This window comes from Rattus norvegicus, chromosome 6 (genome assembly GCF_021556685.1).
Source record: "Rattus norvegicus strain SHRSP/BbbUtx chromosome 6, alternate assembly SHRSP_T2T, whole genome shotgun sequence".
Taxonomy (NCBI): Eukaryota; Metazoa; Chordata; class Mammalia; order Rodentia; family Muridae; genus Rattus; species Rattus norvegicus.
Genome location: NC_141539.1, coordinates 58,713,935 through 58,732,126, shown reverse-complemented (window position 1 = coordinate 58,732,126; position 18,192 = coordinate 58,713,935). Strand labels below are relative to the sequence as shown.

The window sequence follows — 18,192 nt, the reverse complement described above, 5'->3', positions numbered from 1 at the left end:
CTATTGGCCATTTGAGTTTAGGTAGGATTGCTTACATGAGCATGGGTTTGTGATTATTTACAATGTTATAGGTAACTTACCAGTGACTGCACCACTGAAGAAAACTGTAACTACTCCCTTAGCAGCCATTAGCTGTCAGTAGTTTTTCATGGGTAAAATGACCATGCTGTACCCAGAAGACAGCACTTCCTAGCCCTTCTTCCTGGTTTCTAGCACTTCCATTCTTCTTGCCCATCTTCTGCGATCTTTCGTGGGCACTGGAAGGAGTGATGAAAGGGTCCTGTCATAGATTCCTGTTTGGTGTTAGCTCTCACCAAACCCACAGCTTCCCACATCCCCTTCCTAGTCCCCATTTAAACTTTTCTATTACAGTATTCTTTCCTCTATCTTTGTATCTCCCTCTTTAAGGTCTTCTACCTTATGCCCTAGTTTTTGCTTCCTGGACTCTTTAGGCACTCTATAAATATAGAAATCTAAGAACTCATATGTGATAAAAAGAAACAGCATTTGTCTTTCTGGGTCTGGGTTATCTGGTTCAGTATAATATTTTTCCAGTTCTATAATTTTTCTGAAATTTTAATTTCATTTTTCTTCAGTGATAAATTCCATTATATTAATTATTTTAAATCAATATTAAGAAACTACTTCGATAATTATTATAATGAATTCCATTAATTATAAAATTAATATACATTATATTTTTATTAGTAGCCTATTATCTGACGGACATCTATTCCGATTCCACTTCCCATCTATTGTGATTACAGCTGCCATAGACATGGATGTGCAAGGACTTCTCTTGGAAGGTATGAAGTTCCGTGGGGTATACACATAGGAGTGTTATACCATGGTCATTGGTGCTACTATTTTTAGCTCTGTGAGAAACCTCTACACTGAATTTTGTGCTGGCTGGACCAGTTTATTATACTTTCACCAACAATGCATAAGGATTCCTTTTCCCCATATCCTTACTAGTCTTCTTTCCTTCCCCCCTCCTCCCTTCCTTCCTTCCTTTTCTGTTTTTGAGATTATGCTGTAATTATAATATTTCTCCATTTCCTATTCTCCCCTCAAATCACTCCATTTATTCCTTCCTGCTCTTCTTCAAATTCATAGCCTCTCTTTTTCACTAATTGTCATTTCATACACATGCCTATATCCCTCACCACATCCTCCTGCTCGTGTGCACGCACACGCGCGCGCGCGCGCGCACACACACACACACAATTCTTTTTTTTAATTTTTTTTATTATATATTTCTTTACTTACTTTTTTTTAAAATTTATTTAATACTTAATAATAATTCTTTGGTTTCCGGGCAAACATCCCCCTCCCCCCTCCCCTTCCTTATTGGGTGTTCCCCTTCCCAACCCTCCCCCCATTGCCGCCCTCCCCCCAACAGTCTAGTTCACTGGGGGTTCAGTCTTAGCAGGACCCAGGGCTTCCCCTTCCACTGGTGCTCTTACTAGGATATTCATTGCTACCTATGAGGTCAGAGTCCAGGGTCAGTCCATGTATAGTCTTTAGGTAGTAGCTTAGTCCCTGGAAGCTCTGGTTGCTTGGCATTGTTGTACATATGGGGTCTCGAGCCCCTTCAAGCTCTTCCAGTCCTTTCTCTGATTCCTTCAACGGGGGTCCTATTCTCAGTTCAGTGGTTTGCTGCTGGCATTCGCCTCTGTATTTGCTGTATTCTGGCTGTGTCTCTCAGGAGCGATCTACATCCGGCTCCTGTCGGCCTGCACTTCTTTGCTTCATCCATCTTGTCTAATTGGGTGGCTGTATATGCATGGGCCACATGTGGGGCAGGCTCTGAATGGGTGTTCCTTCAGTCTCTGTTTTAATCTTTGCCTCTCTCTTCCCTGCCAAGGGTATTCTTGTTCCCCTTTTAGAGAAGGACACACACACAATTCTTAAATGTATTCTGTTCATTCTATATAATATCACTTGTGTGTATGTTTTCAGGGCTGATCATTTGTCACTGGACAGCCAATTGCTGTACTCTTCCATATGGAAGGCCATCTCTCTCGCTCCCAGTGTTACTCAGTTACCTTATGTAAAGTGATATTTAACACTTTGAAAAATGTTTATTAGCCATTTTTATTTCTATTTTTGAGAACTCTGTTTTCCATTCTATAGTACATTTTGAAATTTATACTATCAGTATTTCACTAAATATATTCCTTAATTGAAACATTCACCACATGTATCATTGAAATAGCAATAAGTATGTAGGACTTTCTTTGTAATACTCTCATTTGCATATATCTTACTTATAGGTTAACATAGATTAGATTTTAGAAACAAGATAACATTGAGATTGTGTATAGGTTTCTACTCCTGTATCAGTAATGATAATGGCTGAATGGCATGGTTTTACAGATAGGTTCTGCAGAGTAATAACTCTTTGATTGATTAAACCTACATGAACACAGTATAGAGAATGGTGGAAAGTATATTGCATGTTTTGATCTTCAATCTATGTCAATATCCAGATTTCTTAAGGAAGATCCCAGGCATTAATATAAAGTTTCTGAGATTGTACAACTTCTTCACATATGCTGACAGACGAGTCTTACATTCTTGTAAAGCACGCTATGTTGTTAATGTTTAAAATGCACACAAAGAACAAATGCCTTTCTATCTTCTAACAAAATCCTCCCCATGGTAAGTCAGAAAATTGTTGCAATGCCCATCAGATGTGGCTCTGTGAGATCCATGAAGTCAGCTGAGTGATGGGGATAAACAAATACATCAACATTAATCTAATTCCTAACATCTCAAATTTGTTACCTTGCAGCTTTAGATGTCCAAATCAAGATGTCCACAGGACTGTGTTTCTTCTGGAAGTGTAAAGAACAAATCCCTTTCCTGACTGCTCTTGGTTTCTAGGGACAGTCTTCTAGGAGTGGAATGAGTCCAGTCCTCCTCCACCTTCAAAATCAGCTCAGCGTCTTTTCTCCTCTCCATTCTTAGGTATTCTCTGATTGTGGTCCTGCCTCTTTCTAATAATTACACTGGGTGCATGTGGATAATACATATTGGTCTTCCTACTAGAAAATCTTTCATAGTTATCACAGCTGCAAACTCTTCTGTCCCATGTAACACCATATTTGTTGGCTTCAGGGTACAGGATATAAGTATCTGAGGTCCTAAACCCAGCCTCCCATATAGAAAGCAGTGTAATATCTCATTGGTTACAGTCTCTCATGAGTGTCCAAGTCTCTATCACCCATGCCCTGAGTTCCTTTTTTCTTTCCTCTTTTTGTGGATTTGCTGAGTCTCCCATGGTTGCAAGATGACTCTCATGGCAAGCAGCACATCATTTGCTTTTAACACACTCAAAGAAAAAGATGGAGTCACACACATCCTTTTTGTTTTCATCCAGGAAGTGAAACCCTGACCATGTCTTCTACCTTCTAGGGAGCACTACTTACAGGGGTACCTCGTGCTGCAGGAGAGAATGTGAGTACGCACCTTGCACATCTTACTATTTCCTTTTTGAGGGTTATCATGAAAAACAAAGGGTTAAGGTAAGTCTTAGATACACCAACCTTCTGGTGGCCAGGATTCCTTGTTGCAATCAATAGATTCTCAATATTTAATTTCAACAGAAATATTGGAAGGAGACTGAGTAAACAACTGAGCTCCTTCATTATAAAATCTAATAATTTGGTTGAGAGGCATACCCAGTGCACTGCAGACACCTTCCAGTAGAAATATCACAGCAGCTGCTGTGTGTGGTTGGCAGTAGTCATTCACTGTTGTTGCATATGGAGCCAGCATCTTCACTATAGTACTGCCATGACACTGCCTATCAAGAGACATTCCTGCTAATAACCATTCATCTCACTTTTGTCGGCAGCCAGACCCGTGTTGTGTCTGATTAGTGAAACCTAGATGTGCCTCCACTTACAATTGCAAAGGGTCCTGGGAAATAAGTCTGGGAAACAACCTGGGAAATAATCCAGGTTATTCAGAGAACAGAGCCCAAAGTTCAAGTCCCTTTGCTATAAGAGATATAATGGAAGGATGAAGAGGAGGTTGAGTAGAGGCGATGCAGAGATAGTAACCATGCTGACATTTCATTTCTGCTTAGGTCCGTACTGTAATACTAGCTCAGGACAGATGTCCATGGGCATGTTATACTTCAGAAGGACCAAAATGAGAAATGGATTCAAGGTAATCCTGAGAAGGAGAAGACAAGGAGAATTTTTCTGAAGTTTATTCCCATGTTCATCTCTTCCTTGTAGTCAGTGTCACCAAGACCAGTCCCATCAGGCTTTCAAATTGTATAAGCCAGGCCACTAGTGAGCATCCCAGAAGCCAGATCCCATTCCTTACGCAGGGATAGTTCTGTCTGGAAGGTAAAGAGCAACTTAGTGTGATAGTGTCAACACCCTCAGGATGTGGAGCACATGGTCTTGCAGTTCTTTTTGTCTCTAGGTGTCCTCTGTACTCAAGATGGAGTCTACAGAAGAGTGGAGAAAGAAGCAGGAGGGACGATCCAAGCAGGCTTCGGAGGGTTTCATATACAATAAAGTTTGGCAGTTTCTAGCTAAAGAGAAGAGAAAGCCGTTTTCACAGGGTGCAAAGCTATCATGTAGAGAGTGTATCCAAAAGATGTGAGACAAAACCCTTCTCCATCCACTGCAATTGATGCTACAGTTAAAGTGTGTGTCCCTTCACGTTCTGTCCAAAGTTTCTTAAATCTTATTCTCTCAGAAGTAATGACAAATTAAAAGTCACCAGGGCATTTGTGTCTCAGTTTTTTTATCACCACTGTGTACTCAGGAATGGATATGATGCCCTGCAGGGTATAGAACTGGATGAATGTTGAATGGATGGATGAGTTGATTCAGGTAGCAAATTATCAGATGAACAGTGATAAAGAGGTTATTCTATGGAATAAAATAAATAAGCAATATTTATCTACTGAGAAAAATTTCATAAAAGAAAAATAGTGTCTCTGAACTGTGCCTTGGCCTATATGGTTTTAGCCTCCCCCCCACCAATATAACAGAGACTATAGACACCTGTGGCAGGAAAAAAGCCACAAAAGCAAAAACTTATATATAGAAATGCTTTAGTTTGTTCATAAGGTTGTGAATTCAGTGCTTAGTCGGATATCCTACAAGCAGTCTCACACTTAAACATGGGCACATTTACATACACATATACTTACATACATATACACACATGCTCACTGATACACACGCACACATCCATTAACATACATATTTAAGCATACAGATGCAGACAAACATACATACAGACACACACATACATACACTAAAACACATATATATACTTACACACTCAGACACACACATAGACACAGACAGACATACAGACACACAGACACAGTCTCACACACACACACACACACACACACGGGAGGTGGGAGAGAAGTTGTAGATTTCTGTTGAACTCATTATTTTTCTGACTGAGAGGCCAATGAAATGTTATATTGGAGAGAATCAGGCTTTAATTCTTTTAGGTCAGAGCTTCTCCTGAGAGACATTTTTCTTCAGTGCCCTGGGAAACTGAACTTTCTCAATGGGATTAGTGGCATTTGCTGTTTCAAATCGAAACAGGATCTACTGACCCACACTAACTTTACAATCGGCACCATCTACTCTGTGGTCACTGCTGAAGTATTAGCACTAACCTAAGGAGGCAGGAAGTGACATTAGTCTTTGTTCTGTTCTATTCCGGCCTAGAGATGGAGTCTGAGATAAAGAAAACACTGCAACTTTCCTGTAACACAATTCTTCCCTGTAGAGCCAAGGCTTTCACAGAAAAGCCAAAAGGGACTTTATGGTCAACCAAGTTGCATATTTCCCTTGTCTAGCAAGTTTCTAATGGCTATAGCTGCAATCCGTCTTCCCTTAGCTATATTCTTGCAAATGAGGGAGAGCAGGACAGAAAGAGGGTATCTTAGAAACCTTAATTCCATTTACGGAAATACCACAGCAGTCTGCATGTATATCACATAATTATGTCTGAGGTAAGCTTAGGGAATGTAGTCATTTGTTCAGGGTTGTTTTTCCATTGCAAAATCTCCAAATAGAATTATCAAGTCTATCAAATGTTAATTTGTCAAGAAAAGCAGAATAGCTAATAAGGATAATTAGATTTATATTGTAAATAGAGAATTATCCCGAGGGCTTCCATTTCTCCAAAGGAAGCATGGTTGAAGGATGAGTGAGGGGAGTCTTAAAAACAAAAAACAAAAAACACTACACTCATCTTTTCTACCAGCTACATGCTCTCGCTCAGGGAAAAATTTAGAAGGCCACTAAACTCACACCTTGGGTTTTCAGTGAGATCTATAGCCCTAACTTTGTTTCTGGTTCTCAGTTGTGGGTTGTCTCCTGTTGAAATCTCCTTACCCCAATTCACACCACAGAGAGAAAAGCATAGCTTGATTCTCCTGGGCACTGGGAAAGGACAATACAACCCAAGTCCCCCACAAACAGCAGACACCAAAGTGCTAGCAGGATCTTAGGGGTCACTCAAATTTCCAGTGCATGAATATTGCAGTGATGTCCCTTAGTGGTGGGCACTGATCAAAAAGTGAAAAGGCTCACTCTTTTCCCAGCATCTAGGCCTTTTATAGCACTTATACCACATTCTGGATTCTGGAAATACTGGCATTTCTTGTTTTCCATCCCTGGTGTCTTTTATAATAGCTGTAATTTGGAGAAGTTGGTCTGAGGTAAAACTAAATCGCCTTTATATAAATAAATATACTGTTTATATTGTAGGTAAGTTAGAGAGCAGAGACTACTAAAATGGAAATTTCTGTTTATGTCACGTGATTAAGACTCATGTTATGTTGACTCATGTGATATTTTGCTGAAGCAGACTCGTGTGATGTTTTCCTGAGGCAAGATCCATGAGAGGACACATGCTGTTTGGAAAGAGTATAAGTAGGACTCAATGGATAGTAATGGGGCATTTGCATAGCTAGCTGTGCAACTCTTTATTGGTCTCTCATTTTTGCCGATCTTCACTTTGTTGAAAGAGGCATGGCAGAAAACTCCTGGTATTCTGATTGTTTCTGGTCACTATAACTGACTTGTGCCAATTCAGAGGAGGCCTGGTGGTTTCTACTGGATCCTGCTGCTGTTGCTGATTTGTGTTTGGTGACACTTTTGAACTGGAATGATGGTATCCTGAGAAACAGAGATTGGAATCACCCAAAAGAACTACTTCTAAACAGGTCCACATCCCCTTGTCCTATTTACCATTTTTTTCTCCTGTACCTTTGGTCAGTGGGCTAGAAGAGGGGTCAAAGTGTTTGAGAATTCTTATTAAAATAAGTTTTGAAAAAATCTAAGCCTACAGATTGCAAATATGTCCTTCATTGTACAGCATTCCAGTGGATAGGAAGACAGGTAGGAATTTTGAAGGGATTAAAATTACAGTGAAAGCTATACACTTGTCTGTTTCCCTTTCCTGGCCCATGGCTAGACTATTTCTGTCAGCTCAGTCAGTCCTTTCTTTTGCTGTTGTTACTGTTGTTCACAGGGTGCAAAGCTATCATGTAGAGAGTGTATCCAAAAGATGTGAGACAAAACCCTTCTCCATCCACTGCAATTGATGCTACAGTTAAAGTGTGTGTCCCTTCACGTTCTGTCCAAAGTTTCTTAAATCTTATTCTCTCAGAAGTAATGACAAATTAAAAGTCACCAGGGCATTTGTGTCTCAGTTTTTTTATCACCACTGTGTACTCAGGAATGGATATGATGCCCTGCAGGGTATAGAACTGGATGAATGTTGAATGGATGGATGAGTTGATTCAGGTAGCAAATTATCAGATGAACAGTGATAAAGAGGTTATTCTATGGAATAAAATAAATAAGCAATATTTATCTACTGAGAAAAATTTCATAAAAGAAAAATAGTGTCTCTGAACTGTGCCTTGGCCTATATGGTTTTAGCCTCCCCCCCACCAATATAACAGAGACTATAGACACCTGTGGCAGGAAAAAAGCCACAAAAGCAAAAACTTATATATAGAAATGCTTTAGTTTGTTCATAAGGTTGTGAATTCAGTGCTTAGTCGGATATCCTACAAGCAGTCTCACACTTAAACATGGGCACATTTACATACACATATACTTACATACATATACACACATGCTCACTGATACACACGCACACATCCATTAACATACATATTTAAGCATACAGATGCAGACAAACATACATACAGACACACACATACATACACTAAAACACATATATATACTTACACACTCAGACACACACATAGACACAGACAGACATACAGACACACAGACACAGTCTCACACACACACACACACACACACACGGGAGGTGGGAGAGAAGTTGTAGATTTCTGTTGAACTCATTATTTTTCTGACTGAGAGGCCAATGAAATGTTATATTGGAGAGAATCAGGCTTTAATTCTTTTAGGTCAGAGCTTCTCCTGAGAGACATTTTTCTTCAGTGCCCTGGGAAACTGAACTTTCTCAATGGGATTAGTGGCATTTGCTGTTTCAAATCGAAACAGGATCTACTGACCCACACTAACTTTACAATCGGCACCATCTACTCTGTGGTCACTGCTGAAGTATTAGCACTAACCTAAGGAGGCAGGAAGTGACATTAGTCTTTGTTCTGTTCTATTCCGGCCTAGAGATGGAGTCTGAGATAAAGAAAACACTGCAACTTTCCTGTAACACAATTCTTCCCTGTAGAGCCAAGGCTTTCACAGAAAAGCCAAAAGGGACTTTATGGTCAACCAAGTTGCATATTTCCCTTGTCTAGCAAGTTTCTAATGGCTATAGCTGCAATCCGTCTTCCCTTAGCTATATTCTTGCAAATGAGGGAGAGCAGGACAGAAAGAGGGTATCTTAGAAACCTTAATTCCATTTACGGAAATACCACAGCAGTCTGCATGTATATCACATAATTATGTCTGAGGTAAGCTTAGGGAATGTAGTCATTTGTTCAGGGTTGTTTTTCCATTGCAAAATCTCCAAATAGAATTATCAAGTCTATCAAATGTTAATTTGTCAAGAAAAGCAGAATAGCTAATAAGGATAATTAGATTTATATTGTAAATAGAGAATTATCCCGAGGGCTTCCATTTCTCCAAAGGAAGCATGGTTGAAGGATGAGTGAGGGGAGTCTTAAAAACAAAAAACAAAAAACACTACACTCATCTTTTCTACCAGCTACATGCTCTCGCTCAGGGAAAAATTTAGAAGGCCACTAAACTCACACCTTGGGTTTTCAGTGAGATCTATAGCCCTAACTTTGTTTCTGGTTCTCAGTTGTGGGTTGTCTCCTGTTGAAATCTCCTTACCCCAATTCACACCACAGAGAGAAAAGCATAGCTTGATTCTCCTGGGCACTGGGAAAGGACAATACAACCCAAGTCCCCCACAAACAGCAGACACCAAAGTGCTAGCAGGATCTTAGGGGTCACTCAAATTTCCAGTGCATGAATATTGCAGTGATGTCCCTTAGTGGTGGGCACTGATCAAAAAGTGAAAAGGCTCACTCTTTTCCCAGCATCTAGGCCTTTTATAGCACTTATACCACATTCTGGATTCTGGAAATACTGGCATTTCTTGTTTTCCATCCCTGGTGTCTTTTATAATAGCTGTAATTTGGAGAAGTTGGTCTGAGGTAAAACTAAATCGCCTTTATATAAATAAATATACTGTTTATATTGTAGGTAAGTTAGAGAGCAGAGACTACTAAAATGGAAATTTCTGTTTATGTCACGTGATTAAGACTCATGTTATGTTGACTCATGTGATATTTTGCTGAAGCAGACTCGTGTGATGTTTTCCTGAGGCAAGATCCATGAGAGGACACATGCTGTTTGGAAAGAGTATAAGTAGGACTCAATGGATAGTAATGGGGCATTTGCATAGCTAGCTGTGCAACTCTTTATTGGTCTCTCATTTTTGCCGATCTTCACTTTGTTGAAAGAGGCATGGCAGAAAACTCCTGGTATTCTGATTGTTTCTGGTCACTATAACTGACTTGTGCCAATTCAGAGGAGGCCTGGTGGTTTCTACTGGATCCTGCTGCTGTTGCTGATTTGTGTTTGGTGACACTTTTGAACTGGAATGATGGTATCCTGAGAAACAGAGATTGGAATCACCCAAAAGAACTACTTCTAAACAGGTCCACATCCCCTTGTCCTATTTACCATTTTTTTCTCCTGTACCTTTGGTCAGTGGGCTAGAAGAGGGGTCAAAGTGTTTGAGAATTCTTATTAAAATAAGTTTTGAAAAAATCTAAGCCTACAGATTGCAAATATGTCCTTCATTGTACAGCATTCCAGTGGATAGGAAGACAGGTAGGAATTTTGAAGGGATTAAAATTACAGTGAAAGCTATACACTTGTCTGTTTCCCTTTCCTGGCCCATGGCTAGACTATTTCTGTCAGCTCAGTCAGTCCTTTCTTTTGCTGTTGTTACTGTTACTGTTTTGGGTTTTTTTTAATACCAATTAAAGGTACTTATCTATCTTTTGACTTACTTTTCTTTTCTATGATAAGACATTATGACCAAAACATCATATACAAGAGTTTATTTTGGGCTTATAGTTTCAAAGAGTAGGTTCCTGCCCATCATGACTGGAAATATGGCAGCAGGCACTCAATCAGTCAGGTCTGGCACTGGCGTAGTAGCTGAGAGCTTGTATTTTGATTCACAAATGCCGGGCAGAGAGAGCTAACAAGGAATGGCAGGGGCTTTTGAAATCTCAAAGCCTACCCCAAGTGACATGACTTTTCCAACAAGGTCACACTTCTTGTTTCTTTAATTTTTATTGGTTGTTTTATTTACATTTCAAATGTTATATCCCCTTCCCTGTTCCCCTTCCTCCAACACCCTATCCCACCCCTCCCCCTGCTTCTATGGGGGTACTCCCCTAGTCACCCACCCACTACTTCCTCACTGCCCTAGCATTCCCCTATGCTGGGGCATCAAATCGTCACAGGACCAAGGACCTCCCCTCTCATCAATGCCAGAATGCCAGATAAGGCCATCCTCTGCTACATATGCAGCTGGAGCCTTGGGTCATCCCTCCATGTGTAATGTGTATTCTTTGGGTGGTGGTATATATATATAGAAGCTGTGGGTAGTGCAGAATGAGATTTGTATTTGCTGTTATTTAAATAGATAGTTCTCTCTACAACTCAAAATCACCCCTACCAAGACAAAAAAGAATTATCTGACTACTGCTTTACAAAATTTCCAATCTACAGCCCATTAGTCAATTGCTTCTTAAGCAGACCAAAACATGAATTAATGATTTACACTTTATTATTTTTGTCTTACAAAAGAAGGAACTGAAGGTCTCACATCTGCTAGGCAAGCACTCTACTACTGAGTCACATCCTAAGCCCATAAAGATGTGTTTGTGTGTGTAAGTGATCATGCTTTGTCTTATGGTAATATAGGGAATATTATGCTCCTCTTAATTTTATGCATTTAATAAAGAAATTAGTGTAACTTTGAGGTAATCTTTATTTATTTGATTATGCTTAACTTTAACTTTATTCTTTGGCTATTTGTGTAGAATATCAGTTCATTAATATATTTATTAGTATGTTGATATGTGTAAGTACTTTAACTTATTCCATACTGATTTTAACATACATTCTTTTTAATGTTTAATATAGTCAAATTTATTAGTAATTTCATTTTTATATAGTTACAGCAATTTTAAACAATACTTCTGCACTGGCTAGCTAGTGTGTCAACTTGACACACACTAGAGTTATTGAAAAGGAGTGAGCGTCAGTTGAATAAATGGCTCTGTGAGATCCAACTATAAGGTATTTTCTAGGGTTTGGGGATTTAGCTCAGTGGTAGAGCGCTTGCCTAGCAAGCAGAAGGCCCTGGGTTTGGTCCCCAGCTCTGAAAAAAAAAAAGGAATTTTCTACTTAGTGATCAATGGGGAGGGCACAACCCATGATGGGTAGTGCCATCTCTGGGCTAGTGGTTCTTGGTTCTATAATAAAGTAGGCTGAACAAGTCATGGGAAGCAAACCAGTAAGCAACACCCCTCCATAGTCTCTGTATCAGCTTCTGCTTCAGGTTTGTGCCCTGCTTAATTTCTTGTCCTGACTTCCTCCTCTGATAGACTATGACCGGGAGTGTATGCTAAATAAACACTTTTCTTCCCAACTTGCTTTTTGGTCATTTTTTTTTTAGTTTTTTAGAAACACTAACTAAGAAAACTTGCTTGACAGGAGAACAGATAACACTCAGATACATTTTCTTTGGTTTTACTTTTACACTGCATTGTTTAATGCACTTGGAAATTATTTGGAAGAACACTCAATGGCAGAAGCTTAATATTTACTTCCAAGAGATAAAATTTTATTATATAACATTGTTTGATTGTTTTTACCTGTATGATGCTTTCTTGATATGGCAAATCAGTTCAGGTTTTGTTCTGCTTGCTATTTTCTTTGAGAAGCAATTGACTAATGGGCTATAGATTTGGAAAATGTGTGAGACAGTAGCCAGATAATATTTTGGTCTTGGTGGAGGTGATTTTGAATTATAGAGAGAATTATTTATTTAAATAATAGAAAATATAAATCTCATTCTGTCAGTGCCACAGCTTCCATTGGTGTTGATTTTACTATTACAGCTTTTTCATCTCTAGTACTATCCCTACCACTCATAACTTTGTGTGTACTGCATGCATTATAGAAAATACAAATGCAGACCACAGACATGTAATTCTACACACAGTGCCCTTTATTGTCTCAACTTTATAAAGGTGCAAGTGTAAATTGAGCCTTAGAGAAGCTAATGACATTACTTAAAGGTTAAAATTTGAGAGTACAAATCCATTTCCCACTCTACATGTCAAAAATCAGGAATAAATTTTTAAAATGATTTTCTCATCTGAATGAACAATGCAGTAACTGTCTATTGGTCAGCAGGCTGATTACAGTTCTGTTAGTGCCCACAGAACTTCCAAAGCACAAGCCCTTGTTAAAATCTGCTACTCATTTCAATTTTTCCAAATTCTGACTGGAATGGACCTGATCTATGTGGTTGATATACTTTTTTCTCAGAGGGAAGCAAGGGGCATGGAATTATTTTTTCTAAGTATTTGTACAAGATTTTTATATTAATATTAGGCCATCATGGGTTGCAAACAGTGGTGTCTCTGTGGTTTTCCTGTTGTCTGAGAGTATTAGCCTTAAATAGAGGCTATAAAGAGCCCATTTGCTTGCTGCAAACTCGAGTTCCTCTCACCAACCATGATCAGACAAATATAAATGGTAACTTGGAGGCACCTCATATATAAAAAAGTGCAGTCACTGTGAATTATATGATATAGCAAGGCATAAACATGCTGTGGGTCTTTGGTTCTTTATCTTTAAGACAATAATCATTCTTAGGAAAAATATGATGTAGAAAATGCTTTTGTAACTGTAACACTGATTAAAAGTGAGGAAGCCACTCTGTGTTACCAAGAAGGCAGCTGTTTTCCTTGGGGGTTTATTTAAGGAGGTCTAGTCTGGTTTGTTGCTAGTAAAGAAACATTGATTCAGACTTCTGAATGTGGCTGATTGCTTTCCCTTTTACCGTTTGAAAAATCCCCACAAAACCCCAAAGATGATACTGTAGTACTTGACAATAGTTTGCTTTCTAGTGGTAAAGTTTTGCCTTCTGAGAAATAGTATGAACACTGAGAAATAGTATGAATTTAAATCCAAACCCAATCTATGAAATAAAGATGCCCCATTTCGTTTTGCTTTGTTTTGATTGGTTTTTTGTTTCCTTGTCAGCTCGATGCAAGATACAGTCATCTGAGAAAAGGGAATCTTAGCTGAGAAAAAAAATGCCTTCATTAGATTTGCCAGTAGGCAAGTCTGTTGGTGGTATTGTCTTGATTAGATGGATGTGGGAAGGTCCAGCCCACTGCAGGTGATCCCATGCTGGGCAGATGGTCCTGTGAAGTATAAGAAAGCAATCTGTTCCAAACTTTGTCTCCATATCCCCTCCTATGAATAGTTTTGTTCCCCCTTTTAAAAAAGGAGTGAAGCATCGGTACTTTGGTCGTCCTTCTTCTTGAGCTTCATGTGGTCTGTGGACTGTGAATGTCGGTCAGGGGCAGGAAGGTGGGGTGGTTGAGGAGGGGAATGCCCTTGTAGAAGAAGGGGAGGAGGATGGGATGGGGGCTTATGTCCGGAAAACTGGGAAAGGGAATAACATTTGAAATGTAAATAAAAAAATCCAATAGAAAAAGAAAGAAAGAAAACAATCTGAACAAGTCAGGAGTTGCAAGAAAGTAGTACCATTCCACTATAGCTTCTGCTGCAATTCCTGCTTCCATGTTTCTGCCTGGAAATCCTGCCCTGGCTGCCCTCAGTGATAGAGTATAGCATGAGTGTTATAAGATGAATAAATACTTTCTTCCCCAAATTGCTTTTGGTCCTTATCTCTGTCATAGCAATAGAAACCCCAAGAGGGAATAATTTCATAATGTCAACTCCAAACACTGTTCAAGTTGATCAAGTTGTTCTGTCAGTGAAACTTAACCCATATCATAATAGTAAGTATTTATTCTCATCCTAAAACATATATTGAAATATCCCATTTAATGATATATGCAAATAATATTATCAAATAAATAATTTGTTTGCTGATGACTAAAATTTTGGAGAACTAGAATTAAGATACTCAAGGGAAGAAGAGTTACTTACTAACTTCAGAATATGATACAAACTTATGAACACAGAGATTTACGTAGTTTAACTTTGGGGGTATATATGATTATACAATAGTGATAGAGGGATACTGTGACTATGTACTATCCTACTATGTGGCCCTACATAAATAACCCATGGGTATTTGTCTTGCATATTCATCTTCTTCGATAGTTTATGCAGCTGCAACGACCCATGCCATCCTCTGAGTTTAGCAGTTATTACTATCTTAATCAGAACAGCTGTGGTTATCAGCAAGAGACACTCATATTGATATCCTGCTTGTGACAGATTGAATGAGAATAGCCGCCATAGACTCATATATTTGGATTTTGGGTCACCTATTATTGGAATGGTTTGGGAAAGTTTGGGAGATGTTGCCTCATTGGGGATGTGTCACTGGGATGGGCTTTCAGGTTTCTAAGTCCAGTACCTGGCCCAGTCTCTCTCTCTCTCTGCCTCATGCTGGATCAGAGTGTGAGCTCTCATCTACTTCTCCAGTACATTCCTGCCTGTCTGCTGCCATGTTCCCTGGCATGATGTCCATGGATTCACACACTGAAAGATAGAAACCATAGCACAATCACCTCAATTAATGATGTTTTCACAGCAGACTCTCACAACTACCATGTTCCACAATTGTGGATCCAACCAACATGGATGAGAAGTAGTTTTAAAATTGCACCTATAGTATTCATGTGCAGGCTTTTTCCTTATTGCTACTCCCCCTACAAAACAGTGTAACAACTATCTACATGGAATTTACCTCATATTAGATATTATCATTGACCTAGAGATGATTTCAAGTATATAGGAGGATATGCATAGTTACTTTTATATTGCTGTGACAAAACACCATGAGCAAGGTAACACAGAAAAGGAAGTATTAATTTGGGTGCTCCAAGTTCCAGACGGTTGAAGTCTATGACTATCCTGGCAGGGATGCAGGGAGGGCAGCCAACTGGGCAGCAAAAAGGTAGGCATGTTCCCGAGGCAGTAACTGAGCTCTTACATGTGGAGACAACAACCACAAGGCAGAAAGAGAGAGACAGAGAGACAGAGACAGACAGGATAGATAGATAGATAGGTAGATAGATAGATAGATAGATAGATAGATAGATAGATAGATAGATAGATAGATAATAGAGTATAATGATGGGAACAGGATAGACTCTTGAAACCTCCAAGTCCACCCCATGACACACTTTCTCCAACAAAGTCATACCTCTTAATTGTTTCCGAACAGTTGCACCAACTGGGAACTAAACATTCGACTATGAGCCCCAGCCATTCTCCAGCAAACCACCACAATTATACTACAAACACTATTTGATTTAAGGGACTTGAGCAGTCACAGAGATTAGCACACATGAAAATTTTCTGGAATTAAACCCCACTAGATATGGGAAGACCACATCTTATCTGGTTATAGTTCATCTGTTAATATATGTAAGACAGGTTATATGTAATACTTAGTGTAATTAATGAAAACAAAAGGTTTTTAGAGATAGTAGATAAAATTTTCAGTGTAATTGGGAGGCTGTAGACAATGGCTAGGCTACAGATATTTTACTATTTTTCATTAATTTATTTATTTAGCCACTTTACCACAGCTCCTCCCTTCTTTCCTCCCAGTTCCACCCTCCCCTCTCCTTTTCCCATCTCCTTCTCTCCTTCTCAGAGAAGGGGAACAACCCCAGCCCCATACTAACCTGCCATGGCACATCAAGTCACATCAGAACTGACTGCACCCTCTCCCACTGAGGCTAAATAAGGCAGGACAGCTAGAGGAATGGTATTCAAAGGCAGGGAACAGAGTCGGAGTCAGAGGCAGCCCTCCATCCCTACCCCCCTTCAAATGGTTATGGCACCCGCCCACATGAAGACCACATTGCTGCACATCTGCTACAGAGGCCTAGGTCCAGCCCCTGCATGCTCTTTGGTTGGTGGTTTAGTCTCTGTAAGCTCCTATGGGCCCAGGTTAGTTGGCTCTGTAAGTCTTGTAGTGTCCTTGACACCTCTGTCTCCATGCCTTCCCACAAGATTCCCAGAGCTCTGCCTAATGTTTGACGGTGGCCTCTGCATCTGTTTCCATCAGCTGCTGGATGAATCTGCTCAAGGGAGAGCCTAGTATAGGCTCCCCTAACCATACAGTGGAAAAAGGAGAGCATCTTCAACCATTTGGTGCTGGTTTAACTGGATGTCTGCATGTAGAAGAATGCAAATCTATTTATCACCCTGCAAAACTCTCAAGTCCAAGTAGATCAGAAACCTCAACATAAAACTGAATACACTAAATCTAATAAAGGAGAAAGTGGGGGGATAGCCTTGAACTCATTGGTATGGGAGACTTCTTGAACAGAACACCACAGCTCAGGCACTAAGATCAACAATTAATAAATGGGACCTCATGAAACTGAGAAGCTTCTGAGAACCATCAATTGGGAAAAACAACAGCCTATAGAATAGGAAAAGATCTTCATCAACCCTCCATCTCACAGGAATTTTAACAATAAAGGGAGTGCTAATATCCACCAGGCAGCATTGCTGGTGGGGACTGGAAAAAACATGTACATTTCTGCGCATAGTGTCTGAATATGGTAGGCACTGGACAATTAAATGGTTCTTTAACAATGAACAATAATGCTCCTAGTAGTGTTTAAACAACTCGTGAACATAACCCAAGCCACAGCTTCCTTTCCATTTAGCTTGTGACTTCTGTCAGAACATCTGATGTCTCTTACACTAGTGAACTCACCAAATATAATTTTCCATATATGAATCTCCCCTGCCCCACAACTCTTACACCAACACCCTCTCACCTGTAATTCTCTATGTTATTTTATTTGTTGTCCTAACAACTAAAGATATCAAACTGGTTACATTAGGTATTTTTGCCCACATTGGATCTTTGCCAAGACCCAGATGGTCTGACTGGTGCCCGGATAAAATCATAGAATTACCCATAGCACACCCTCCACCAAATCCCAGAACGGCATCCCCATAGACAGGGAGCAACATGCTTTCCATGTGACCATATAGACATCTTCAACCATTCATTATTTCATGTGTCTCTGATATGCAAATAAAGAGCTATTCAGAGAAAGAATTACATTGCTGATAAGATGCCCAGTTGAATTTCTCCTTTTCCCTACCTCCTGGTTGCAATATAGGGTCAATCACTTAATTTCAGAACAATTTATTTACAAGGCTCTTCAGTTTCCTAGTAAAGCGGCAATCAAGATTGATTAACATATCCTTAATCTCATATCCAGATTTCCTGCTGTGTTAGCCCCAGTCTTTTTATATGTTTGCACTGAGACTTCGAGTCATTTACTCAGAAACAGGAAAGGCTGCTCTGATGGACGGCATTTAGGAAGGGAAATACACACTGTCCTCTAAGCAAAGTGTGGCATGAGGATAAATGGGTAAATTTTCAGCGGCTTACTCAAAACATGGA

The 18,192-nt window shown here is 39.6% G+C and overlaps 1 long non-coding RNA gene across 1 annotated transcript; it reads right to left on the bottom strand.

Moving 5' to 3' along the window:
* Positions 1–11,704: 11,704 nt before the first annotated feature.
* LOC148005195 (uncharacterized) lies at positions 11,705–16,649 on the bottom strand. Its single transcript, XR_015622996.1, has 3 exons — positions 16,445–16,649; positions 15,166–15,290; positions 11,705–13,975 (listed from the first exon to the last, which is right to left on the bottom strand). It is a non-coding gene; the product is annotated as an uncharacterized LOC148005195 (long non-coding RNA).
* Between the last annotated feature and the right edge of the window lie 1,543 nt (positions 16,650–18,192).